General features: G+C 46.0%; 1 protein-coding gene across 4 annotated transcripts in view; it reads left to right on the top strand.

Moving 5' to 3' along the window:
* Positions 1-17,021, top strand: part of PITPNM3 (PITPNM family member 3) — a 526,934-nt gene that overhangs the window by 327,174 nt on the left and 182,739 nt on the right. The window lies entirely within an intron of this gene.

The raw sequence follows: 17,021 nt of genomic DNA on the forward strand, positions 1-17,021 counted from the left end.
CACCGTCCCGGTGAAGCACGAGTGAATCCAGCCCAAGGGATTCCATTCTCCCCCCTCCCCACATGCCTCCTCGAGTAGTTGCGAACTGTCTGACTGGTAGACACACTTACGCAGTCTGAGCACGTCTACCAGCTACGCAGTTCTCAACTAGAAACTGATACATCTAATAATAATAAAAACTTACCTAATGAGAAAATAACAGACATTTTATATGTCCGGTATTTTCTCAATTTGTTTCCTGGACAGAAGCCGCAAATACCGGACTGTCCGGTACAAAACCGGACTGTCTAGTACCAAACCGGACACCTGGCAACCCTAACCCTCCTTGCACCCTCCTTCCTAGCCAGATATCCTACCCCGAGACTGCTCCTGCTCCCGCCTCCCGGAGTGCCTGTGCAGCGCCGGGTCCCCCAAGCCCTGGCCCGGGCTGGGTGGAGGATGCAGCCAGGTGAAACAGTGAACATTTATTCATTTTTCATTCTTATTTAATATGCGTTTATATTTTTGGGCTTCAAAAAACAGTTCTGAAAAAAAAACGGGTTCCAACTAAAGTAAAAAGTTTGGGAAACCCTGGTCTAGGCAGCTTTCTGTCCGTCTTACATCCAATCCATATTCCTTTAACTTGCTGGCAGAATATTGTAGGTAACTATATCAAAAGCTTAGCTAAAGCTGGCACTGGGGGCTTTGGGAGGACCAGAAACAACTTATTTGAATATTCATCATTTGCTTAATGAATATGAAAATATGCAAATGAATGTTACCAGTCCTCCAAAAGCTCGTGAATGGAGTTACTGGTCTGTGTCAAAAAGTTTGGGAACCCCTGGTCTAGACAGTACTGGGTCTTGCCATGAAGGCAGAGGACTGGACTCAATGACCTCTTGAGGTTCCTTCCAGTCCTAGTATTCTATGATTCTATGAGCACTCAGTCAGGGTCATTATCACCCGTACAACTTGTTTAACATTGTTATAACGTGTTACCTACGGCATGTCTACATTGGGGAGTTATTTTGAAATAACTCGCCTTACTTCGAAATAACAAGGAGAGTGTCCACACTATGGTTGTGTCTACACTGCACCGTTATTCTGGAATAACGGCCGTTATTATAGAAAAACAATACTAGCGTCCACACAGCAATTGCGTTATTTTGAAAAAAATGGAAATAATGAACGGCTTTTTCCTACGTTGGTAAACCTCATTCCAAAAAAAGCTTTTGAAAGAGGGTGTGTGTGGACGCTCCACTGCTTCTATGTCGAAATTGCTCCTCACCAGGGCCATTCTAAGTTATTCCTCCCCAGTACCTGCTGGGCCTCTAAACTGAGATAACACGTTCACATTAGGGGAGCCTGCCTCGGGCTAATTTTGAGGCTTCCCTGTAGTGTGGACGCTTTATTTCGAAATAAGCTTATGGTGTAGATGTACCCTACCAAGCCTGTTATTTTGAAATAACGGGCTTGTTATTTTGAAATAATAACTCTTTCTTGTGAAGAGGAATGCGCTTATTTCAAAATAGTTATTTTGGGAGTTATTATTTAGAATACCTTATTTCGAAATAACCTGCTAGTGTAGACATAGCCCTAGTGTCTGTGAATATTTATACTATTGCAGTGTAGCTCACTTTCTGAACTTGAGTAGTTTATATGATGATATATGATTGCAATCTGGGCCCATAGATCAAACTGCTGGCTACACAGAATCTCACACACATTTAGTATTGTACTGATGGTAGGGAAGACAGAAATATCCAGCTGATGAATCAGCACCAATATCTGTTCCCCAGGATTTGCCTGCCAAAAAGTTCTGTTATTATGAATTGCATTTTTTGGAGGGAAGGCACAGATATCTGACATGCCTGAATGTGGAAAGAGATTTTGGAAATATGCATATCTGTTTAAACGTGTTTGTAATACATCAGCTTGCTTTACTGTACTGTGGGTGACTCAGTCCTGGGGAATAAAGTATGTAGAAATGACACAAGGAGGATTTGTAGTGTTCTTTTACCTATGTCAGTGCTAAAAGTCATAGCTAAAAGAACACTATAGTGTGTTAGAGAGACAAAGTGGATGAGATAATATCTTGTATTGGACTGACTGCTGTTGGTGAGAGAGACAAGCTTTTACACCTCATTCACCTTGTCTCACAAAGAGGTCAGAAATAGTGTAATTCCTATACAGGCAGTCCCTGGGTTACGTACAAGATAGGGACTGTAGGTTTGTTCTTAAGTTGAATCTGTATGTAAGTCGGAACTGGCATCCAGATTCAGCCGCCGCTGAAACTTACCAGCAGCTGACTACAGGAAGCCCGAGGCAGAGTTGCTCTGCCCCGGGTTCCTGGAATCAGCCGCTGATCAGTTTCAACAGGCTGAATCTGGACGCCAGTTCTTACATACAGATTCAACTTAAGAACCCCAGGCGTCCCCAAGTCAGCTGCTGCTGAAACTGATCAGCGGCTGATTCCAGGAAGCCCGGGGCAGAGCAACTCTGTCTCGGGCTTCCTGTAGTCAGCGCTGGTCAGTTTCAGCAGCGGCTGACTTGGGGACGCCTGGGGCAGAGCAGTTTGGGTGCTGCTGGGTTGCTCCAGTAGCGCCGAGGAGCGGCGCTACTGGACCAACCCAGCAGCACCCAAGCTGCTCTGCCCCAGGCATCCTGATTCAGCCGCTGCTGAAACTGACCAGCAGTGGCTGAATCAGGACGCCTGAGGCAGAGCAGCTGGGGTGCGGCCGGGTTGGTCCAGTAGCGCCCAGAGCGGCACTACGGGACCAACCGGCAGCGCCCCAGCTGCTGTACCTGGTCTGGGGAGACATGGAGCAAAGCCGTGGAGCACGCGGGCAGCGGACAGCCCAGACGCGCCGCGGCTGTTCCGCTGCCGGCGTCCGCAGAGGCTTTGCTTCCCGTCTCCCTGGTCTGCTGGTCTCCAGCAGACCAGGGAGACGGGCAGCAAACCCCCCGACGTAAGTCGGATCCGCGTAACTCGGGGACTGCCTGTATATGGGTATGTCTACACTACCACCCTAGTTCGAACTAGGGTGGTAAAGTAGGCAACCGGAGTTGCAAATGAAGCCCGGGATTTGAATTTCCCGGACTTCATTTGCATATTGCCGGGCGCCGCCATTTTTAAATGTCCGCTAGTTCGGACTCCGTGTACAGGTAGTTTGGAATAGGAAGCCTAATCCGAACTACCTAGTTTGTGCCGTGTGTAGCCACGGGCACGGAGTCCGAACTAGCAGACATTTAAAAATGGCGGCGCTCGGTAACATGCAAATGAAGCCTGGGAAATTCAAATCCCGGGCTTCATTTGCAACTCCGGTTGCCTACATTACCACCCTAGTTCGAACTAGGGTGGTAGTGTAGACATACCCTATCAGTTTCCATTAAAAATAACATAACTGTATTATAAACTAAGTTTATCCTGTATTTAACTAGTTATTGATATTGATTTTTGCACTCATTCAGTGCAGAGGAGCTCTTTCCATTTGCTTTGCATGCTCCTGATGCGGAGTAAAAACACTTATAATGATAGGCTCCCCCACTAACCTCCTCTGACAAATCATTAACCTAGGTAGTAACCTAGCCAAAACCATGTGTAACATTTCCTGTTAACTTCCTCCTAATCCCTCGCAGTAAGGGAGGAAAAAACAGCTTGCTTTGCAACTGGAGGTCAGTCAGTTAGGACTATTGTGTAAAGCGAATGTGCAGGGGCAAAATACTAAAATAGGGGCTGAAGAGACAGTGTGGTCTAGTGGATGGAGCACTGGAGTGGGAGTCATGGGTTCTCATCCCAGTTAGGCTGTTGGCCTATGGAGTGAGCTTAAGCAAGTCTCTTTGCCTCAGTTTCTCCATCTGTAAAATGGAGATAATGGTACTGATACCCTTTGTAAAGCATTTCACATCCGACTGGTGTAAAGTGCTAGATGCTGTCATATAATCCATGCATCTGACGAAGTGGGTCTTTGCCCACAAAAGCTTATGCTCCAACACTTTTTATAGTCTATAAGGTGCCACAGGACTCCTCGCCGCTTTTGCAGATTTGGACTAACACGGCTACCCCTCTGATACTTAATCTATTTGGTGTCTTTGAATAGACTAGGATGAATGATGGATAGGTGAATACATTTGATTCAATTACTTCAGCTCTTGGAAAACAGAGTTGCCCTGGGGAGTTGAAAAGAACTAAAATAACTGAATCAAATTAATTCTAAAATTGGAAATATTTTCTGAACTGATTTTATTTTCTCTTAAGTGTTTTCTACCTGTTGATACCCTCTGCAATGGGAATGTTTGGGGTTCTTTCAGACAGTTAAGGTGTACTGTTTGCAGAAGTAGTGTCCAGGTAGTTTAATGCTCAAAGCAGGGCACTTGGGAGGAGTATCTTAAGGCCCTGGACTTTGACTCTGTCGATCTGTTTTTAATTTTTGTTTTTTCCCACACACTTCCTGTGTGACTTTGGGCAAATCACTTTCTGTCTCAGTTCATGTCTCTAAATCAGAGATGACAGTGCTCACCAGTTCCTGCTTTGCAGGAGTATCAAGAGACAAAAATTATTAATGTTCCTGAGGTAGTGGTCTGCCCCAGAGTTACATGTTCTGCAGTCATCTTCACCCCTGTAAGTTGGCTGCTTGGAAGCTGAACAGAAGAGTGTCAAAGTAAAAGTGAGGTTCAGCCGAGGTGCTCACCAGCAGCAAGAAACAGTCAACTTCACACTTGTGAAGTTGAATCTTTTGAAGCTCTTGGCCAGATATCACACTGCCAGAAATACCTTCCCTGAACACTCCAAAATATTTTGTACTTTCTACCAGTGAGATGTAAAAAGAGCATTAAAGGCAGCATGCTTAAGGCAGATGCATTTGCTACTTCTACAGTTGAAGGAGAATTTGGGGGTTGGGACATTTAGAGCAGTGGTATTTAACCAGGGATACACATATACAAAGGTCTTCAAGACAGCATATGAAGTCATCTGGGGCACATCTATATTTGCTGCAAGATGGACGCTTTAGAGGTCAATTTTCTAGAGTTTATTTTAGTAGGTCTGGTATAGACCCATAAATTGAATGCTTAGGGCAGCCTCTGTCGGTGTCTGATACTCCTTTTGCAAGTATTTGCTCCCATTGGCCTCCTGCAGTCTGCACACTGCCATGGCACAGCTCAGGATTTTGCATAGTTGGAGTTGTGTACCTTAAGCCAACCTTCCAGGTCCAATGTAGGCCTGGCCCTAGATATTTGCCTAGAATTACAACAGGCTCCATGAAAATGACTAGCAAAGTCAGTAAAAACTAAAATTTCGTAGGGACAAAGTTTTATTTATTCTGCTCTACATACTATTTGCTAAAATGTAAATACAATATTTATATTCCAGTAGACTTATTTTGCAATTAGAATGTAACAATGAAAAAGTAAGTAATTTTTCAGTGGTAGTTGTATTTTATGTATGATTTTTGTAAGCAAGTAGTTTTAAATGAGGTAAAACTGGGGAGAGGAGTTATACCAATCAGATCACACACTTGAAAGGGGTATGGTTGTCTGGAAAGGTTGAGAATTCCTAAATCAAGAGGCTCTTTCTTTAATATGTATTGCTGAGGCCTTCTATTTATTTGACAATCCCATAGAAGGCTCTATCCTTCATTCTTCAGGTCCTAATGTGACCTTCCTTCATGACTTTTCTTCTAAGAGCATGTTTATACTAGGAAACTATTTCAAAATAACTAAAATTGATCTAATAAATGCCTGAAATAACAGAATCGAAATAGTGTGTCCTCACTACGGGGAAGCCCCAAAATTAGTCCACGGCAGGCTCTGTTAATGTGGACATGCTGCCTTGATTTGGAGCCCCTGGAAGCACTGAGGAGTAATTAGTTTGAGTTACTCTGGGGAGTAGTTATTTCAAAATAGCGTCACTGGAGTGTCCACACTACCACTATTTCAGAATAACTATTTTGAAATGAGCATGATTCCTCGTGGAAAGCAGGAGTGCAGATTTTGAAATAACGGGCGTGGTAGTGTGGACACGCTGCTTATTAACTCGACCTAAGGGGGGTTATTTCGATGTAAAGCCCTTGTGTAGACCATGGCTAAAAGAGCACTCTCAGTTGCCATCACTTTTGTTGGGGTTGGTTAAGTGAGATCTGTAGTCCTATCTCTACCATGTCATATATTTTTTTTCCCCTTGAGAAGCTGGCTTTGTATCCCTCCCTCGTCAGACACAATTCTCAAGATGCCCACAAAGTCTCTTTTCCATGGCCGTGTCTAGACTCAGGGGTTTTTTCGGGAAAAGTAGCCTTTTCCCGAAAAAACTTCCCCTGCGTCCAGACTCAAGCCGCGTTCTTTCGAAATTATTTCGAAAGAACGCGGCTTTTCTTTCGATGGCGGTAAACCTCGTTTCACGAGGAAGAACGCCTTCCTTCGAAAGTTCCTCTTTCGAAGGAAGGCGTTCTTCAATGTAAAGAGGCCGTCTTCGAAAGAGAGCATCCAGACTCACTGGGTGCTCTCTTTCGAAAAAGCGGATTTTTCTTTCGAAAGATCCGCCTGCAGTCTAGACGCGATCTTTCGAAAGATGCTCTTTCGAAAGATGCTTTCGAAAGAGCATCTTTCGAAAGAAGCCTGCAGTCTAGACATAGCCCATGAGACTAATACTTTACTTCTGTTTAGCTCTAGCTTGATATACCCCCAAGATAAGAAGTTTTGATGTTGGAGCTGCATTGCTCTCCAGAGTTTAGGAAAACAACATTAGTTTATGTATTGTGAGAGTTGTAGTGAAGATAAAGAGGAGTCGTCAAAGTCTACCATGACTAGTTGGCTACACACCTGTAGTTTACAGTAAGGCTCGTGGGCCCCCAAGCTGTTGAATAGCTCCTCTGATAAGGCAGGGCTTTCAGTCTGTGGGTAGCAAAACCAAAGCGTCCATCTCTGAGTGTAAGGGGATGTGGCCTGGTAATCTTCTGCCACCATCATACCTACTACCAGCTGGACTTTTCTGCATCTTACAGCACCTCTGGGTACAGAGTCCTTCCTGTAATAGAACTTCCAAGGCAATTTGGTATGTGTGTTGCCTTTCCAGACTGCCTGGTAGAGGATGAGAGAAGAGAGAAGTAGAGGGGAGTTGAAAGCCTCTGTGGGCCCATGGGCAAGGTGTGGAGGAGGTGGGGTCTCAGGCAAAAGGGGCAGAACCAGGGGCAGCCAGCTCTTTGTGCTGCTAGAGCACCCTCCCCTTTCCCAGCCCTCAAAGCTGCCTAGAGCATGCAGTGCAGCACTCTGGCGGCAATTTAAAGGGTTCAGGGCTTCAGTCGCTATCGCTGCTGCAGTAGTAGCGGCAGCAGCCAGGAGCCCTGGGCCCCTTTGAATCATCAGGACCTGGGGCAACTGCCCCTTTTGCCTCCCCCTACATCGGCAGGCCTGGAGAAGTCTAACAAGCAGAGGTGAAAGAGGGCCAGCACGGGGTACCAGCAAGAACCAGCTGCCAGTACTAGCCAGTACCCAGCCAATGTTAACAGTGCCCCTTTTGCTTCTCCCCATTAGCTGCCCTGCTGGTAGGATCTGGCAGTGCTGCCAACAAAGGGGGAATCGAAAGGGGCAGCTGCCCTATAGCCCAGCAATTTAAAGGGGCCCAGAGCAGCGGCTGGAGCCAGTCTCTTCAAATTGCCACTGGAGCTTGGGGCACCTGGCCGCTGCAGTCTCAGCCCATGAAGGGCTGGCTGGGGGATTCTGGTTCCTAGCCCCACCCTTTCCAGGGGCTCAGAGCCACCCGCCCCACACACACACATACTTTGCTCAGGACCTGGCCACCCCAGGCTGTGTTCTAAGAAGCAGCTTTCAACCCTGAAACTCACTAGTGACTGCTGTGATCTACTGCGCCCGCCCCATATTCCCACCTATTTCACTTCTGCAACAGGGTGACACTGCTACCCTGTTCATCCTTTTGCTCTCAACCTTGCTTCTCTGTCTGTAGCTCTGCAAGAGAAGAGAGGACCTGATTTTACAGATACACAGGGCTCGACAGATCACTGAATCAGGCGAGTAGATTTCAGTCAGTCGCCCTGTTCACCAGCGGCGCGTGCATGCGCAATGCAGGTCTTGCGCATGCGCAGTGCGGGGCTGGCAAGTAGGTTTTGCCGCCGTTTGTCAAACCCTGCTGATACAGATAACCATGCAGCGACAAACCAGACCTGCCAATAGTGGGATGGGGGGAGGGGATGTGTGATCAGGAGGGTAGTGGCTTTAACAGATGTTACTGAGCACGTGCAGTTCATGTGAGCATGCTCAGTACAAGCCAAGCAGCAAATCCAGGAGAAGGTGTGGCACGTAATCCCACGTGACTCCACGTACAAACCTTGCATTACCTCTATAGGGGCTCAACTTTTTGCTTCCTAGGGCTATTCCAAATGCCTAACTGATAAAGGGAGGAGGTGATGACAATCAGAATACAGAAAGTAACTTCCCTTGATGCTGATTGTGGCAGTAATGTCCTAGCATTAAAATCCCGTTATTTTTGTTAATTTCTTCCCTGCCCCGGTGCCCATCAGCAGCTGGCTTTGTGCTCCTGTGTGTCGCATACACACTGACCTGTAGCATGCTTGATGACATTCACAGTGCACAATGTGTTCATTGACCAATGAAGCATTTCTGGTTCAGTGTTAAATTTTAAAGCAAAGCATGGATGAGTTTCAGGACACACTCTGGCTCAAATGGCATGAAAAAAATTGGAGCACTGGATATGGAGGTTCTATTTCATTTACATTTTTATTAACATCACTGCTTTATCTGTTCCTCCCCATTATCAAACTGTAAATTTCAGTTACATAAAAGCTGGTGTCATCACACCCTCTTTGTCAGCAAGACTTCTTCTTCTCAGAGGCCATTACACAGCAATTTATAGCCCAGAGGACTGGGAGAGGTATAATTCCTTTTTATTTTCTACATCTACTGCAGGCTGATCTACACCGAATCCAATTCTATGGAATAAATACGTTCTTTTAAAAAATAACTCGGATTCTGGATTCTTGGTAGATAGCTGGGCTGTAGGGAACAGAGACAAAATGATTCTGGCTTCAGAATTGATGACTATTTTAGTCCAAAGAGAAAAATGCAATGCTATCAAAATCTCTTTTCAGTTTTTCAGGTCACTTAAAATATTATGAGAAGTGAACATAGCAGTTGTGGATGAGATTTCCTTAGCTGCCTATGGGAATTTGAACACACAGTGCCCATTCATATTTAACTAGCATCTATATTTGTTAGGTCTGCACTCACAAATTTCACCATTGTAATTATGCCTAGACTGGTACAACTCCCTTCTATTGCAGATGCATTTGTACCAGTCTAAATTAGTGCTTTTATATTGGGATATCTGTGCCCACATTATGGGTAGGGTAGCCAGATGGTTTAACCAAAAATACCGAACAACCCTCTTCCCCCCCACCCCTACCCCCCCAAAAAACACTGGGGAAATAATTCTGTTGAGAGAAAAAAAGTGGAGACCAAAGTTGTGGAGCAAAAAAAAGGAGGGGGAAGGGGGAACCCCACAACCAGCGTGGCCCCTTTAAGAAACACTTTTGAGGCTTTATGGCCCTAACAGGCTGTCGGTGGCCATCCACCATCTTGTCTCCCTGCTCTGGGACAGACAGCTCCCCTGCGGAACCAGGTAAACATCCGGGATTTTTGCCTCCTGGCCAGGAAAAAATCAGAAAATACCAGACATTTTAGATATCTGGTATTTTCTGAATTTTTTTACCCTACAGGAGGCGAAAATACCAGACTGTCTGGGTCAATATCGGACACCTGGCAACCCTAATTATGGGTGGTACTGGTCTAACTATTTTAATAATAAATAAATAAATCATGCCTGGTACAAAACCTGTGTGTAGCCCAGGCCTTGGACGAATTTGAGAAGTTCACCCTCTGTTTTTAATGCTAAGGTTGGCTGAAAGCTGTTTTTTTCCTTTGCCAACTTTCTGCCCCTTCTTATGCGGTAGTCTCCAGCAGGCTATATTACCAGGTGTTTACTTGCAATGGGGACTACACGAGATATTTCCCTCCTGCTTCTGCATGGGTACCCTTTTGGAAAAGCAGGGCATACTGGGACGTGGGTCACTTTTCTTCACATTCCCCTATCAGGGAGCGAGGGAAAAGCACTTGGATTCCATGCATGCCTCTTACTCCTGGCTGGTGAAGGTGCGGGGGGGGGGGGGGGGGGAGTAATTCACGGTACTGTCTCCTTGCTCAGGGGAATTGGAAGAAAAGCCAGACGCATCCTGCTATGCACAGCTGGTGTTCCCCTCCCCCGCTCTCCCGAAATGGCACTCTTACTCAGGATGTGAATGGTTAACCATCTACCCAGTGGGGGCCAGAGCAACGCCCCCCTGCTGTGAGTAAGGGCTGCTCCAGTCCCGCTGTGGGCAGAGGGAACTCCAGCTTGGCTGGGCTGGAGTGGCCCACCCTTCATTTAATCAGGTAACTGGTTAAACATAATGTTTAACCAGTTAACTAAATAAATGGGATTTTACATCCTTACCCTTCAGCTTGCATGGTGGGTAACATAGGCAAGGGAAGGCAATTGCCTTCTCAAAACTGCCCACACTACAGCTGCCTGTGAGAGTTGAGGCTGCGATATAGCAGCCCGGCTCCCTGGTTGCCAGGAGGGGTGGGCCTCCGGCACAGCAGCCCCGGCCCTCTGGATGGCCAGGAAGGATCGGGCTTCAAGGCTGCGGTTAGGTGAGGGTTGGTTCCTTGTGGGGAGGGGGCAGTTGCTGCAGGGGCGGGGTCTCAGGCAGAAGGGGCAGGGCTTGGACTTGCCATCCATTGCTGTGACTTCACCCGCTGCCCATGCCCTTCGGTGTGGTGTTTTGTATGGCAAGTGTGGCCAGCTTGCTCATTTGTAACAATTTGCTGAAAGAAGCCTACAATCTAGGCATAGCCTCAGTAACAACATTAAAGGATACCGTCTGAGGTCTTGTCCACGCTGGTGACAGTGTAGCTATGTACTGCCGTGAAAAGCAGGGCCACTGAAAGGCATCTGTAACTGGAGAAGATGGAAGAGAGACCATTTTTCTCTTTAGAAATGTATTTCTTCAGTCATGATGTCTTATCCCAAGAAAAATTTAATCACAGAACCAGGGTCTAATCATCAAAGAAAAGCACCTAAATGACTAATGCAGTTGTGGTGTATTGATCTGGGCCATGATAAATGTTTCAACTGAAAATTTGGCTAAGCACTTTACGTTGTCACTGTGACTAGGAAAAGTCCATTTTTGTCAGGTACATCTGTGCCATTTCATCCAATAGTCCAGTTATGTTAGGATCACATGATTAAAATCTCAGGAAGTCACCAAAAACTATTCTTCTTTATGGAAGAGAGCAGTGTGAGCTGATGAAATATCTGTAGTATTGCAGAACCACACACATTGTACCTGAGTTATCTTCTGGTGGATTCGCAGAACTCAGACGTTGTCTCTCTGAACCCATCTGTCCAGCTAGTTGTTGTGCTGCACACTGTGCTATAGAAAAAAAAATCAATTTTATAATAAAAATAAAGTCCATATCTTGTGTGTATATGGGGGTGTAATTCAATTTCTCTCCTCTCATAATCCTTACTCAGGTAAAACTCCAGTGGGAATTTTGAGGAAGATCTTCATGATTTGCTCTATTGTTCGGGGGTATGTCTACACTACCCCCCTAGTTCGAACTAGGGAGGGTAATGTAGTCATACGGAGTTACAAATGAAGCCCGGGATTTGAATTTCCCGGGCTTAATTTGCATAAAACTACGAGGCTTTCTGTTAAAAGCATTTTTGGAAAAATCACGTCTAGATTGGCAGGATGCTTTTCTGCAAAAGCACTTTTTGCGGAAAAGCATCCATGGCCAATCTAGACGCGGTTTTCCTAAAAAAAGCCCCGATTGCCATTTTCGCAATCGAGGCTTTTTTGTGGAAAACAGTACTATGCTGTCTACACTGGCCCTTTTGTGCAAAAGTCTTTCGGGAAAAGACTTTTGCCCGAACGGGAGCAGCATAGTATTTCCGGAAAAGCACTGATGATTTTACAGGAGATCGTCAGTGCTTTTCCGGAAATTCAAGCGGCCAGTCTAGACACAGCCATAGACTGCAGGCCACATGGGGCCCACGGGCCGCATGTTAAGTAGCCATGCTGTATAGAGTAATATCAAAGGGTTTGCTTAGTAACTATAAGAGTGTTTGCTGTGTAACTGGAAACTTCCACATTCAGGAAATAAGCATTACCCAGTGTGAAATACTAGTTTACCACAAGAGCTATCTGCCCACCAAAAGAAGGCCTAGAGACATCAGACGAACACATTGTGGAACATTAGTGAACAAAAGGCTTTGTCGATTGCTCCCCCAACATCTGTGAAGAATGGATGTACACAAACCCTCATCCCATCACAGTTTGAACTCTGGAGGATAAAATAAAAATCCCTAACCAGAAAGTCCTGTGTCACTATGCTGCTTGGAATTTGGAGAGGGCAGTATTTCTAAGCATAAGCAAGGAATCCCCAAATGCTTAGTTTGGGTTAGCCCTAAAGGACATTACAGCAATTTTTATTACATTTTAAAACCTAAGACTGCAACTCATTTGTGCATAGATGTTAACCCATTTTAACCTTGCAAATAACTCTAATTTCTTTTTCCTAGTTAATAAACCTTGAGTTAGTTTAATATAGGAATGGCTGTGAGCATTATCTTTGGTAAGAGAGCTAAAGTACAAGTGACTGGGGGTAAATGACTGGGAGTAACCTGAATATTATCATGATTTTGGAAGTAAGGGGCCATCAGGCAAGTTAGTTTGGGTGCTAGCAGTGCTTTTTTTGTGACAATACACCCCAGGATGGTGAACTGGCACCTATTTTCCCTGCATAACTTAAATGAATTGTATTCCCCTCGGGCATACCAGCCCCTCTTTGATGGAAGCCTGCTCGGGACATGAACATAAGAATGGCCGTACTGAGTCAGGCCAAAGGTCCATCTAGCCCAGTATCCTGTCTGCTGACAGTGGCCAGCACCAGGTGTCCCAGAGAGGGTGGACCGAAGACAATGATCAAGCGATTTGTCTCCTGCCATCCCTCTCCAGCCTCTGACAAACAGAGGCCAAGGACACCATTTTATCCCCTGGCTAATAGCCTTTTATGGACCTAACCTCCATGAAATTATCTAGCTTCTCTTTAAACTCTATTATAGTCCTAGCCTTCACAGGCTCCTCTGGCAAGGAGTTCCATAGGTTGACTACACGCTGTGTGAAGAAGAACTTTCTTTTATTAGTTTTAAACCTGCTACCCATTAATTTCATTTGGTGTCCTCTAGTTCTTCTATTTAGGGAACTAATAAATAACTTTTCTTTATCCACCCTCTTCACACTACTCATGATTTTATATACCTCTATCATATCCCCCCTCAGTCTCCTTTTTTCTAAACTGAAAAGTCCCAGTTGCTTTAACCTCTCCTCATATGGGACCCGTTCCAAATCCCTAATCATTTTAGTTGCCCTTTTCTGAACCCTTTCCAAGGCCAAAATATCTTTTTTGAGGTGAGGAGACCACATCTGTACACAGTATTCAAGATGTGGGCATACCATAGTTTTATACAGGGGCAGTAAGATATTCTGGGTCTTATTTTCTATCCCTTTCTTAATAATTCCTAGCATCCTATTTGCCTTTTTGACCACTGCTGCACACTGTGTGGAAGTTTTCAGAGAACTGTCCACGATAACTCCAAGATCTCTTTCCTGATTTGTCGTAGGCAAATTAGCCCCCACCATACTGTACGTATAATTGGGGTTATTTTTCCCAATGTGCATTAATTTACACTTATCCTCATTAAATTTCATTTGCCATTTTGTTGCCCAGTCACTCAGTTTGGTGAGATCTTCTTGGAGTCCCTCACAGTCTGCTTCTGTCTTGACTATCCTAAACAGTTTGGTATCATCTTCAAACTTTACCACCTCACTGCTTACCCCTTTCTTCAGATCATTTATGAATAAGTTGAAAAGGATTGGTCCCAGGACTGACCCTTGGGGGACACCATTAGTTACCCCTCTCCATTCTGAAAATTTACCATTTATTCCTACCCTTTGTTTCCTGTCTTTTAACCAGTTCTCAATCCAAGAAAGGACCTTCCCTCTTATCCCATGGCCATGTAATTTACACAAGAGCCTTTGGTGAGAGACCTTGTCAAAGGCTTTCTGAAAATCTAAGTATACTATATCTACTGGATCCCCCTTGTCCGCATGTTTGTTAACCCCTTCAAAGAACTCTGAGGGTATGTCTACACTACCCCGCTAGTTCGAACTAGCGGGGGTAATGTAGTCATCCGCAGTTGCAAATGAAGCCCGGGATTTGAATTTCCCGGGCTTCATTTGCATGAAGCCGGCCGGCGCCATTTTTAAATGCTGGCTAGTTCGAACCTCGTTCGACGAGGTGTACAGCTAGTTTGGATTAGAAGCCTAATCCGAACTAGCTAGTCCGTGCCGCGTCTAGCCGCGCGGCACGGGGTTCGAACTAGCCGGCATTTAAAAATGGCGCCGGCCGGCTTCATGCAAATGAAGCCCGGGAAATTCAAATCCTGGGCTTCATTTGCAACTGGGGATGACTACATTACCCCCGCTAGTTCGATCTAGCGGGGTAGTGTAGACATACCCTAATAGATTAGTAAAACAGGATTTCCCTTTACAGCAACCATGTTGACTTTTGTCCAACAAATTATGTTGCCCAAACACGTCACTTATTCTCAACAACTTTCTCCCAGAGTACTGGCACCTTTTTTCTTACAAAAAAAGCGCTGGGTGCTAGGATACATACAATTCCCCCTAGGTCCTCAATATGACTCCATAGTTAGGCTGTTGTAGTGCTTCAGGGTTCACATCTGATACTTGGTTGGAGAAATCTAACACTAGGCTCAAGAGTCATTCTTCAAAATGTCCTTCTTGGTCTAAGAGAATATTGGGTAAATATTCAGTGCTCTACTGTGTGTTTTTATGATGTGAATGAACACAATAAAACATAGGCTCAAAAAGTGTGTGAAGATAAACTTTTCTGATGCCCCCTTTTGAATGCATGCAGGAAACCAAAGCAGTGGATATAAAAAATGATGTATTCACAAAAGCATTCATACAGGCACTGTAGGAAAATACATAAAACCCGTTTTGGCGGAGACCAAAATAACACCAGCCGCTGTTTCAGATAAAACGCTCTTTCACTTGAAGACCTAAACATCTGCGTTCTTTTCAGTAAGATGACACGGAACCTTATTAAAGAGCAACTAGTATTGATTAAACATCAGTCTCTGTTGGTTAAAGAACCTGGCTGTTGCCTCAGGTTGTTGGTGTCCTTTGCACTGTAGTCTGAAGAATCCTTATCCCACATCCCAGCAATTCAGAAAGCTTAATTAGCCAGCCTAGTTGCTTTATTATTTTGAAAGCAAACCCTTGCAGGTGACCTTTCCAACTGTTTAGAGGGGAGCTGATACTTCATTACTAGCACCGCTATATGCCCTCTAGTCTCTTGTGTCGGCAACAGGCCTGTTGATGGAAGGGAGCAAAGGGGGCAATGACGCAAGGGTCTGGCATTTCAAAAGGGCTTGGGGCTTCCAGTCAACACTACTGTGGCAGTGCAGGGAGCCCTATGCCCTTTAAATTGCTGCTGGAGTGCCCCACGGCATGCTCCCAGCAACTCTTAGGGCTGCTTGGAAAGGCGAGGGTGTGGTAGGATGCACCCCGGGCAGGGCAGCCCACCACGATACCCAGCGGCACTTGAGTTCCAGCTGCCCTGGCCCCGCTCCTGCTGCCTGAAGCCCCTCTCTTTCTGGGAGCACGGAGCCACCTCCACCCACCTTATCCAGGAGCCCAGTGAGACTGGCTGCTCCCTTGCCTGGCAATGAAAGAAACAGAGCCTATTCAGAAAGAAGCAATCCTTTGTTGGTAAACAGTCCACACAAATATCTGTTCTTATGCAAATGTCAGTTCTTAACTGGTCTGGAGGATGGATCACCTCTCACCTCCTGCAGTGCTGCCACAGCTGCAATCAGCAGGGATGCTTGCCCTGAAACCTCCTCCTAATAGACTAGGCCATGGGTTTCCAAACTGGGGGGCATGCTCCCTTGCGGGGAGGCGTGAAGAAATTCCGGGGGGGGGGGGGGGCGTGAGGCGACCCAGCCTCTCCCCCATCAATCCCCCCGCCCCCAAGTTTTGCTGCTATTTTTGTTTTTCGGCCCTGTTCAGTTCCCCCTTTTTTTGCTGCTATTGGGGGGAGGGCATGATGTCGAAAAGTTTGGGAACCACTGTAATAGAGAGAGGAGGTGCCAGGCAGGGCTTTCTCTGTGGCCTGCTCCAAGACAAGGGTCTCCAACCTTTTTAAGCACGAGATCACTTTTTGAATGTAAGTGGAATTCAAGATCTACCTCAAACCCAAACACCTTAGCCCCACCTTCTTCATGCCCCTTCTCTGAGGTCCCACCCCTGCTCACTCCATAATCCCTCCTTCCTCTATCCTCCCTCACTTTCACCAGGCTGGGATAGAGGGTTGGGGTGCAGGCTCTGATCTTGGATTAAGGGTTTGGAGTGTGAGAGGGACTCTGAGCTGAGCTTGGAGTAGGCAGTTGGGGTTCAGGAGGGGGTTCTAGGTGCAGGCTTTGGGAGGGTGTGACGGACCGGGCCGTGTCTGGGCACAGCTGAGGGCGTCCACTCAGGGCGAATTGCTTAAATTCGGGGCTCCTTACAGCCCCCGGACTGGTGACCTCCCCAAACAGGCCACAAATCAGTCCCACAGAGCACTTCAGCAGCCTGCCTGAAGCCTCACGAGCAAAACCCCTTCGACACCCCAGCAATATCCGTGCCCCAGATGGCCCCGGGCCTCATACACAGGTGGGGGGTCTTAGAACCCAATCCCACCTATCCCGAACAAGTTCTGTCTGGTTCCAAGAAACCAGCCACAGATCCCCGGTCAATTTACCATCTGGACCTTACCCACAAATCACGCTGAGCCAATTCTTTAGCATCTAACATCTAAAGGTTTATTACAGTAAACTTCCAATA

This window comes from Pelodiscus sinensis, chromosome 21 (genome assembly GCF_052426305.1).
Source record: "Pelodiscus sinensis isolate ZL-2025 chromosome 21, ASM5242630v1, whole genome shotgun sequence".
NCBI classification, from domain to species: domain Eukaryota; kingdom Metazoa; phylum Chordata; order Testudines; family Trionychidae; genus Pelodiscus; species Pelodiscus sinensis.